This window comes from Nannospalax galili, unplaced genomic scaffold (assembly GCF_000622305.1).
Source record: "Nannospalax galili isolate Female #2095 unplaced genomic scaffold, S.galili_v1.0 scaffold22, whole genome shotgun sequence".
Taxonomy (NCBI): domain Eukaryota; kingdom Metazoa; phylum Chordata; class Mammalia; order Rodentia; family Spalacidae; genus Nannospalax; species Nannospalax galili.
The window spans coordinates 552,963-563,547 of record NW_008347230.1 but is presented as its reverse complement, the minus strand read 5'-3'; the positions used below and the strand labels follow the sequence as shown (position 1 = coordinate 563,547).

General features: G+C 40.3%; 1 protein-coding gene and 1 non-coding gene across 2 annotated transcripts in view; both read right to left on the bottom strand.

Annotated features, from left to right (window-relative positions):
* The window catches only part of Vps45 (vacuolar protein sorting 45 homolog), a 65,219-nt gene that overhangs the window by 1,933 nt on the left and 52,701 nt on the right, over positions 1 to 10,585 (bottom strand). The window lies entirely within an intron of this gene.
* Positions 1,843 to 2,006, bottom strand: LOC115072153. The gene has a single exon (XR_003851219.1). It is a non-coding gene; the product is annotated as a U1 spliceosomal RNA (small nuclear RNA).

The window sequence follows — 10,585 nt, the reverse complement described above, 5'->3', positions numbered from 1 at the left end:
GAGAGAGAGAGAGAGAGAGAGAGAGAGAGAGAGAGAGAGAATGTATATGCTTGTGTCATAGCATGTATGTAGAGGTCAGAGAACAACCTTGGGTGTCATCCTCACTTTTCACCTTAAAAAATTTACATTTTATGTGTATGAATGTTTTGCTTACATGAATGTTAAGTGCACCCACGTTTTTCAATGCCTGTAGAGGTCTGAAGAGGGTGTTGGATTCCCTGGAATTGGAGTGACAGACAGTTGTTAGCACCCATGTAGGTGCTGGGAACTGAACCCTAGTCCTCTGCAAGAGCAATCGGTGCTCTTAATTGGGCCATCTCTCCAGCCCTACTTTTTTGAGACAGTCTCTTCAGGGTAGGGATAAATTTTTCTCCAGGGCTTAGCAAGAGTACCCAACAAACATGCTGAATAAATGAATTAATTAAAACAGCTTCTCAAGAGTAAGAAAACTTTATAATACACGGGCTATTTTGATGGCATTCGTGCCTGTGCTCAAGACTCTCAGGACACAGATCTGTAGCAGACAGGGATGAATGGCCAGGTGCCTTGTGGCCATTATTTACTACTTTTAGACATGGACAGTTCTGAGTCTTGGAGGATTTAAATTCTAAACTCCTTTGGTGAAAAAAAGAAGGGAAAGGAGTAAAACCAAGTTCACTTCTACTGAAATGGAGGTGCCTCTCTCTGGCCTGGCCTTTTGATCCATTGGACTGAAAACACTGCAAGGCCATTGAGCAGTGTTGGGAAATGAGGCAGCACTTTCCCTTTGAAAGATGACAGTCTTTGACTAGTGACTTATAGTAAGAATGAAACATGTTCTGAAAGCCCTATAAAAATTTATTGGGCGATCTTTGCTTCATTTTCAACTCTAGTACAAAGGAAAAAAATAACTCGCTAAAATTACATGTAAAGATCCTCCTCTATACCTCAATGCAACCCGACATTCCTGACTGCAAAGAGAAAACACTCTATTTGCCAGACCTAATTTTGTTTCCTAGGGCTATTGTGACTTTTAAAATATCTATTTAGGTACTGTGGTGAGTCACTGCACAGAATGCTTAAAAATTATGGGCAATGAACATATTGGTAGCTGTATCCTATCCTAAATTTAGACTATGTTTAAAAACAAACAGAAAAAGAATGCCTTTTCTTGTCTAGATTTGTTCTACATCAATCTCACTTAAAAAACTAAAAAAAAAAAAAAAAAAATCTCTTATGGAACTAGAATCCAATTCAATGCAGTTAAATTCAATTTAGTGTTTGTTGAACATTACTGTGACCTGCATTGAACTATGTGCATCCATGAACAACTCCTATGATTCCTATTTTGAGGGGCACCCAGAGCCAGATACGCAGTCACAAGTGAACACAAGTGTGGCATAAATATAAGCAGTACTGGGCCGCACAGAGGGGCTTGCACTATTGCTGTCATCAAGCGTGCCTTCCTGACTCCGCAGATGGAAGGAAGGTGGCTGCAACAGGCAGCAGCACCCCACTGTTCATTTAAGGCCAACCTCAAAAACTCAATTCATACAGCAGGTGCAGACTTTTCAGTCTCTGGTAATGGACAAGAGACCAATACAACATTAGCATTTTAACTTACTATAGTAATTCAGCGGAATAAGTGTGCTCCTAAATGATACAACAAAACTTTATGTGTATGTACATGTCCAAATCACTATCTTTATCTGTCCTTCTTCTATAATCCATAGAATGCTAGTGCATGTGAGGGAGGGGGAAAGGCTGATCTGGGTACTAAGTTATAGTTAGATAGGATGAAGAAATTCTGGTGTGCTGCTGCACAGTGGGGTGATGTGGATTACCTTTAAACACTGCATACATCAGGGGAGAGCGCGAACGCAGTCCCCCACTACCACAAATTATGCAGTCGAGTTTCCCACATTTGGGGAAATCGCAGGGGTCAGCACATCCGGAGTGCAATGGATAAGCCTCGCTCTGGGAAAACCACCTTCGTGATCATGGTATCTCCCCTGCCAGGTAAGTATATACTGTGCATTTTTAAAAGCTAGAGGAAACGATCTAGAATCTTGTCATCACAAAGTATATTTGAGGAGATCTTTTTAAACTTATTTAAACATTGCACAAAGAATACATGTTTTGCAGTAGGGTTGGTGAGATGGCTTACGATCCCTGGAACTCACATAGTGGAAGGGGAGAACTGACTACCTGAGTTGTCCTCTGACCTCCATCTGTGCACTATGGGATGTATACATGCAGATACACATACAATCATGCACAGATACACACACACAAAATAAATGTAATAAAAAAGAAAAATTGAAACATCACATAGTATTCCATACATGTGTCTAGCTTTCATGTCTTTATGTATCATTTACAAAATAAGCCAAGTATTCTGGCACAAGCCTGTAATCCCAGCACTTAGGATCTTGTCATTATTTTCCTTAAAGTCTACTTTCCTGCTCCCCACAAACTCATTTAATTCTGCTCTACACATTCCCCAAATTATATGAAAATGGACACATTTCATATGATATGGCATATTTACTTTGTCTTTGCATGTCTCTAGGTCTAATCATATCCTAATTTGAGAAATACAGAGTTAATACCCCCACTGGAGCCTAAGGTCACCAAAGATAGGCACATCCTTACTCATTTTTCTATTTTAGCACATGCCTCAAATGGTAGCTTATAGCCACTCTAAATAATCTTCCTTCTTGCTCTGAAACAAAATAATACTATGCCAGTGCTCCTGGTTATAGTCCCTTTGCTCTTCGAGAGGAGCTGTAGTCAGTAAAATGAACAAGGTTATAAGCAGCAGTATAGACGAATCTTAGAAGCAATGCTTACTGAAAAATGCAAAATAACATTTTTATTATGCTCAAAACCAGGCAAAACTAAGCAATATGTCGTTTAGAAATATCCAGTTAACTGGTAAGAGTTCTTGTTCCTCTATCAAAGTGAGAGAAGATAAAGGACAATTGTAATTAGAGAGGAGCACAGGGTAGATACAGGCTATGACAATTCCTAGTCCTTGTGTGAGGCAAATGGTTTGTGGGTGTTCATTATGTTGTCATGATTTCTAACTTAACTGTTACGTATCTTCTCTTACAAATACCAAATCTGAAACACAAAATTTGAGATTTTTTTTAATGCTATAATTTCTCAGACTCTTTAACATGCTAATGTGAATTGTGATTTTCCAAGAGGGTGATACAGTATTTTCCAAATCAGTTGTATGCAAACTTTAAAAACAATTATCAGCCAGGCGTGATGGCTTACGCCTTTAATCCCAGCACTTGGGAGGCAGAGGCAGGCGGATCTCTGTGGGTTCAAGGCCAGCCTGGTCTACATAGTGAGTTCCAGGACAGCGGGGGCTACAGGGAGACCCTGTCTCAAAAAGACAAAAAAAAGAAGTTATAGTATATACATAAATTGGAATCTGGAGATATACCTATATTTGAGACATGGGTTAATTCAACTTTAGTCATACAAATGCCTACTTCCCATTAGGCATAAGACCTTCCAGGTATGGAACATGGCTTTCCCTCTCTAGCACTTGAACACAACTTCACACATAGCAGTATTAAAGAAAAGCTGGCCAGTGTCAGGAGGAAAATAAACTCCCAAAGACAATCTATGAAGAAGGTGCTATGGGTCCAATGGCCCACTTTGAGATGCCCCAAAGTGAAGAGTGCTCTCTGATTCCTTTCTCTGTGAGATGCAGATCTGACACAGTATCCTAATTTTTCTGTAAATAATTCAGGGATTGAACTAACTTGTGGTTACAGGAGAAGGGTCAAGTTTCTAGTGTTACTTGTTTAGGTAGAAATCTATAATGTACCTGTTGACAACACACATCAGCCCCTTCCTGGCTTCAAATTTACTCAGTTCTCAGCCCTTATCAGTATCAATTGCCACTAATTAATCATTCTTTTTTTTTTTTTTTTGGTCTTTTTGAGACAGGGTCTTCCTGTAGCCCTGGCTGGCCTGGAACTCACTATGTAAACCAGGCTGCCCTTGAACTTACAGAGATTTGTCTGCTTCTGCCTCCAGTGCTGGGATTAAAGGTATAAGCCACCACGCCCAGAAAATTTATAATTCTTATTCAAAGAGCAACACCATTTGTCATCACCTTTGGGTGACAAAAATCCTAAAATGAAACAATTCTGTTTCCTCACTTTGCCTTATTTTTATTTTGTATGTATGAATGTTTTGCCTTGATGTATGTAAAGTTGCCCCTGTGTCATACAATACCCTCAGAAGCCAGAAGATGGTACCAGACCATCTGGAACTGGAGTTGCGAATGGTTCTTAGCCACCATGTAGGTGCTGGGAACCAAACTCAGGTCCTCTGCAACAGCAGCAGTGCTCTTAACCACTGAGCCATCACTCCAGCCCAATTCCTCACTTGTGCATTATTTTATCACTGTGCAGAAAGCTTCATGTTTTACCTACTGTATGCAACATATTTTGCCTATCTTACAAGTGATGTTTAAAAGCAAGGGATTTAAAAATCCTAGGTAAACCTTTCTAAAATGTTATTTCAATCGGATGTCCAGATCCTAGGGTAGAAACAAACTGCTCAGCTCCAGCTTTACTGCTTATTTATTAGTTATGACTTCAGGCAAAGTGTTTAACCTCTTCACTATCTCAGTTTCCTCACCTGAAACATGAGGTTAGTGGTAATAAGACTCTATATCACTGGGTTGTTAGAAAAACTAAGCAAAATTGAATAGTAAAGTATTTAGAAGTCACAAATTTGAGATGCACAGGTAATTTAAAATGTTCTGGTAGCCATTAAAAAAGTAAAATGACTCAGGAGGCAGACATAGGTGGATCTCTGTGAGGTTGGGGCCAGCCTGGTCTTTATAGTTCCAAGCCATTTGGGGGTATAGAGAGACCCTGTCTCAAAAACAACAAAACACACCCAAAACAAACCCAAAAAGTAAAATGAGGGGAAAATTAATTTTAATGCATATTTAACTTATACATCCAGATTATTGTTTCAGCACACAACCAACTTTAAAAATTATTAATGGGATATTTTACATTTTTGTATTGTCTTTGAAATTCAGATTAGTGTTTTACACTTGCAGCCATCTCAAATTAGAGTAGACACATTTCAAGTGCTAAATAGCTACATGTGGTTAAGACCACTTTATTAGACAGCATAGGTATTAAAACAATGTGTAGTACATATTATGTGCTCAATACATTTTAGTTCTTAATACTCTAAAATTTTTGTTTTTAATATTGTAAAAATTATTTGCATGTGTGTGTATCTGCGCATGGGTATGTGCCTATCTGTGTGTGTGTGTGTGCGTGCGTGTGTGTGTGTGTGTGTGTGTGTGTGTGTGTGTGCGTGCGCATCTGTGCATGGGTATGTGCCTATCACAGCAGATAGCTGTAGAGTCCAGAAGAGGGTGTCAGATCTCCTGAACTGGAGTGAGCCATTGATGTGGGTGATGGGAACAGAACTCTAGTCCTCTGTAAGAGCAGTTACTTGCTTTTAACTGCTGAGCTATCTCGCCAGCTCTAAAATGCCCTTTTTTTTGTCTTTTTTTTTTTTTTTTGAGACAGCATCTCCCTGTAGCCCCAGCTGGCCTGGAACTCACTTTGTAGACCAGCCTGGTCTTGAACTCACAGAGATCCACCTGCCTCTGTCTCCTGAGTGCTGGGATTAAAGGCATGCGCCACCACACCCAGCTTAAAATGCCCTTCTTAAAAATTGCTAATGGAGTAGTGTTTCTCAGAGTGTGTGTCCCACAAGCAGCTGATAACCGATGGTTATGGGATATGGCATTCAGCCACACTGAATTATAGTTAGAAAAGTTTCTTCTTTATGACTATATCAAGGAGAAAATATCAGTTTGGTACTATAGTGTTTTAATTCTTTTGTGTGCGGTGCTGAAGATGAGCCCAGGGCCTCAGGAATGCCAAACAAGCTACCAGGAGGCTATTTAATTTTTTTATTGAGATATAATTTACAGATAATAAAATTCAGATTTTAATGTCATCTGATGACTAACAGCTGTTATTGTACAGCCACTTCTTCAATCAAGATATGTGTCATTTCCATTACCTAAGTGAGGGCCTCTTACAAATCAAGAAACAAAACTTGACAAGAGCCATACCATCCATCCTATACCTCTGGCCACATAATACTAAATTGCTTTCCAGAAGTGCCCTACAAATTTACATTTCCACTCAAGCCACATTTGAGACTGCCTCACAACACATTTATAATAAGGAAATAGTCAAGCTTGGGAGCATAAATTTATTAACATACCAGCTATTTATTATAGCAGTATGTAGCTTAAAAAATAAACACTCTAAATGTCTAGCAGCAATGGTTGAAGAGATAGCCTTTACATTTCCATTACATTTGAAACTATTTTAAAGAATGTTTAATACCATGGGGAAATGTTCTTAATAAAAAAGAAAAACAAATATGATCTGGATGTGGTGGCTCATGCCTCTAATCTCAGCACTCTAGGAGGCTGAGGCAGGAGGATTGTTGTGAGTTCAAGACCAGCCTGGGCTACATGGCCATACACTGTCTCAAAAAAAAAATCTCCCCCTCTCCAAAGTCAACAAGATATGAAACAATACATGATATAATCCTAATTATGTCCAATGCAAAACAAAAACAAAACTAAAAAACTTTCAGGTGGACCAGCAAGATGTCTCAGTCTTAAAGGCATTTGCTACCAAGCCTGATGACAGGAGTTCCAATTTAGGGAGCCCACGAAGTGGAGAGAGCCAAAACCTACTCTGACATACACACACACACACACACACACACACACACACACACACACACACACACACGAGTGAGTCCCACACCCAAATAAAAAGTGGTCACAGCATGTGCTGCTGTGAGTCATCACAGGCCACAGCTCCCAGTTCTTCCCCCATCACTGGTCACTCAACTTCACAAAAAGGAGAGGCGTGAGAACTAAGCAGCTGTGGTAGCTGAGAAGTCCCTCTTTGTGAGGGAAAACCAGCAATTCTGCTGCAGTGAGTTCGAGGCCAGCCTGGTCTACAGAGTGAGTTCCAGGCAGCTGGAGCTACAGGGAGACCCTGTCTCAAAAAAAGACCAAAAAAATAAAATAAAATAAAATAAAATAAACAATTGGAGAGAACTAAAAACCAAAATGTTAACAGTGACTGGCTTTTTTTATAAGTGCTTTTTACTTTTACATGTATTTATTTATCTTTTATAGTGAGCATAAATTACTTACTTGGTGGGAGGGGAATGCCTGTATATCTGCCTGCTGATACTATATACCTTTGCTAGCTAGAGGAAGATAATTGGAAAATGAGAATTTTAATTATTTTGCAGGTTTATAGCTAATGAGGACTTAACTGAATCCAACTTAAATTTAATTGAACACAGAAAACCACCAAGTTCATCCAGCCTCTTTCTCCCCTTCACCTCTATCCTGAATCCTCTGAAGAGAAGACTTGGTTCCATTAGAACCATTCTGTCCATAGGGATCAGTTCTGGGTCTCTGAGCACATACTGCCAATTTACAGGTGTCAGCCTCTACCAGCAAGGACTAGAGCTCTTTAATATTGACTACTTATGAGTGATAAAGATAAGGCAGGCCTGTTCAAAATCCAAACCAAGATGCACATTTATCTGCAAGGAAGGATTACACACTCCAGAAATGCAACAAGACAAAGAATTTATTGCAGGTGAATAAATAATTACCATAGTTCCTACACCTGGGACTTTGCATTTTCATAATAAACAAATGTTCATTTGGGATAATCCTCTTAGTTTATATTAATTTTTAAAAGTCTTTTTAAAAATGATTTATTTTTTATTTATGTGTATTTGTGTGCCTGAATGAATTTATGTGCAATATATCCATGAAGGTGCCTACGGAGGCAGAAAGAGGGAGTTAGACCCCCTGGGACTAGAGTAATGAATGTTGGTTAGGGCCATGTGGGTGCTGGGAACTGAACCCAGGTCCTCTGCAAGAGTGGTAGTGCTCTTACCCTTCTGCAGCCCATTCATTAGCTTTACTAGCTCAGATGTCATTCTCTCTTAAAACCCTATGATGCACACAAAGACTTGTATAGAAATATTCTTAGTAACATTATGACAGCCCAAAAATAATGAATGGAGAAATAAAATATGGTGTATTCATAAAATGAAATGATATTCAGTCATAAAAGGAATGAAGTATGACATTAAATGATGAACTTTAAAGGATTACACTGGTGAAAGAAGCTAGTCACAAATGATGTGTTATATAACACCACTCATGAAACGTCCTGAATAGAGAAATTTATATGGACAGAAAGTAGCTTAGGGCTAGAGTAGGGAATTCTTTTGGGAATGATAAAAATGTTCTAACCTAGACTGTGATGATGTTTGCACATATTTGTGAATATGCTGAAAACCACTGAACTGTACACTTTTAAAAATATTTTATTATTTTTATGTGTTGCCTGCATGTGTGTAAGTGCACCCATGTTGTGCAATGCCTGAGGAGGTCAGAAGAGGGTGTCGGATTCCCTGGAACTGAAATTACAGATGATTATTAGCCACCATGTAGGTGCTGGGAATCAAACCTGGGTCCTCTGCAAAAGCAACCAGTGCTCTTTACCACTAAGCCATCTCTCCAGCCCTGAACTGTACACTTTAACAGAACCAGCTGTATGGCATATCAACTATATCTCAATAAGGCTATCCAAACTTAATCGAACCAAACACAACCAAACACTAAACACTAAACATCGAACCAAACCAAACCAAATCAAACTGGGCTGGAGAGATGGCTCAGTGGTTAAGAGCACTTAATGGCTCTTCCAGAGGACCTGCGTTTGGTTGTCAGCACCAACATCTGGCAGCTTACAACTGCCATAATCCAGCTCCAGATGATCCAATACCCCCATCTGGCCTCTCTGGGCACCAGCATATATGTGGCACACACTCAGACAGACAGACACACACACACGTGCCATGCTTTCTCATTTGTAGTAAAAAATCAACCCTTGTACAAGGCCCATCATGACCAGGCCCCAGGTGAGAGCTCTCCACCTGCACTGCCTACTTCTTATTCCACCCAGCTTTGAAAGCCTATTTGCAAGGGACTCCACGGCACTGCATGATTCCCTCAGGACATAGCCCTGGCTGTGCCCAGGATGCTTTCTTCCTATATCAGTTTGGTGTACCCCTTCACTTCCTTCATATCTTTGCATAAATCACATCTTTTTTGTTTTGTTTTGTTTTTGAGACAAGGTCTCCCTGTAGCCCCAGATGGCCTTGATCTCACAGAAATCTGCCTGCCTCAGCCTCTTGAGTGCTGGGACTAAAGGTGTGCACCACCACGCCAGGCCATAAATCACATCTTAAGGAGGCTCTCCTGACACTATACTGAGTGGTGTGACCCACTTCTGTTGCCAATTTCCCTTTGCCTCCCTTCACAATGTTTATCATTTTCTGCTTTACTATGAAATGTATTCATTTACTGAGTTCATGATTTATTTCTCTCCCCTACATTAAAATGAATCTCAAGGCTCAGTGATATTTGAACAAACAAAACTACTGACTTAACGTTGTTCTTGTGTGTTCAACAGATATCTACTCTAGAACTCATAAGTGGGCAAAATTACTTTTGATGTTCTACACAGATGATGATGAAAATATTTGTGATGTCATAACAAAGACTCATGTCATGTATAATCCACAGACATTGAAATTTGGCATTTCTACTCCCTAATTGAAGATATACTGGACTAATGTGACTAAGGAGACAAATGAAGAGGGAAATAGTTAATCCTCCAAGAAGGGCTCTACTGAGACAGGAGATGACGGCCTGCATTGTAGGCCTGCGTGGACCCCAGAAGAGCTCTCAGGAGATGACAGGCCACACAGTAGGCCTGGGTGGACCCCAGAAGAGCTCTACTGAGACAGGAGATGACGGCCCACACTGTAGAGCTGTATGAACTCCAGAGACGTGTGGGACTAACTGCTTAGGCCAGGCAGCTGCACATGCTCAGGTCGTGCTGAATTGAGTACTCACCTAGATCCATTTAAAGGTAGCTTGCTGGGGCTGGAGAGATGGCTCAGCAGTTAAGAGCACTGACTGCTCTTGCAGAGGGCCCAGGTTCGATTCCCAGCACCCACATGGTGGCTACGAACCGTCCTTAACTCCAGTTCCAGGGGAATCTGAAGCCCTCTTCTGACCTCAGCATTGCACACAGGTGCACTCACATACATGCAGGCCATACACATAACATAAAAATAATAAATATTTAAAAAAAAGGCAGCTTGCCAACTTCAGAAAAGCATAACAGTTACACCTCTAAAGAAGTCTCTGTAGACAAAGTCATGCAATTTGGGAGTCTTTTAGATAGACCCACTGAACTCCAATTGCCTCACCCTGCATCCCTGTTCAGCATGGAAGAAGCCAGAGCGGTCTGTGTCCCTATTCCCTATTGGCAATTTGGGTAACCCCTTTAGAGGCTGGCGTGATAAGAATAGGAGGTAGGAATTGGCTAGGCAGTTAGGGTAAAAAGACCCCAAAGAAATGTAGCCAGTTTCTTGGCTAAAAGTCAAAATGTCCTTGGGCCTGTTAGCAACA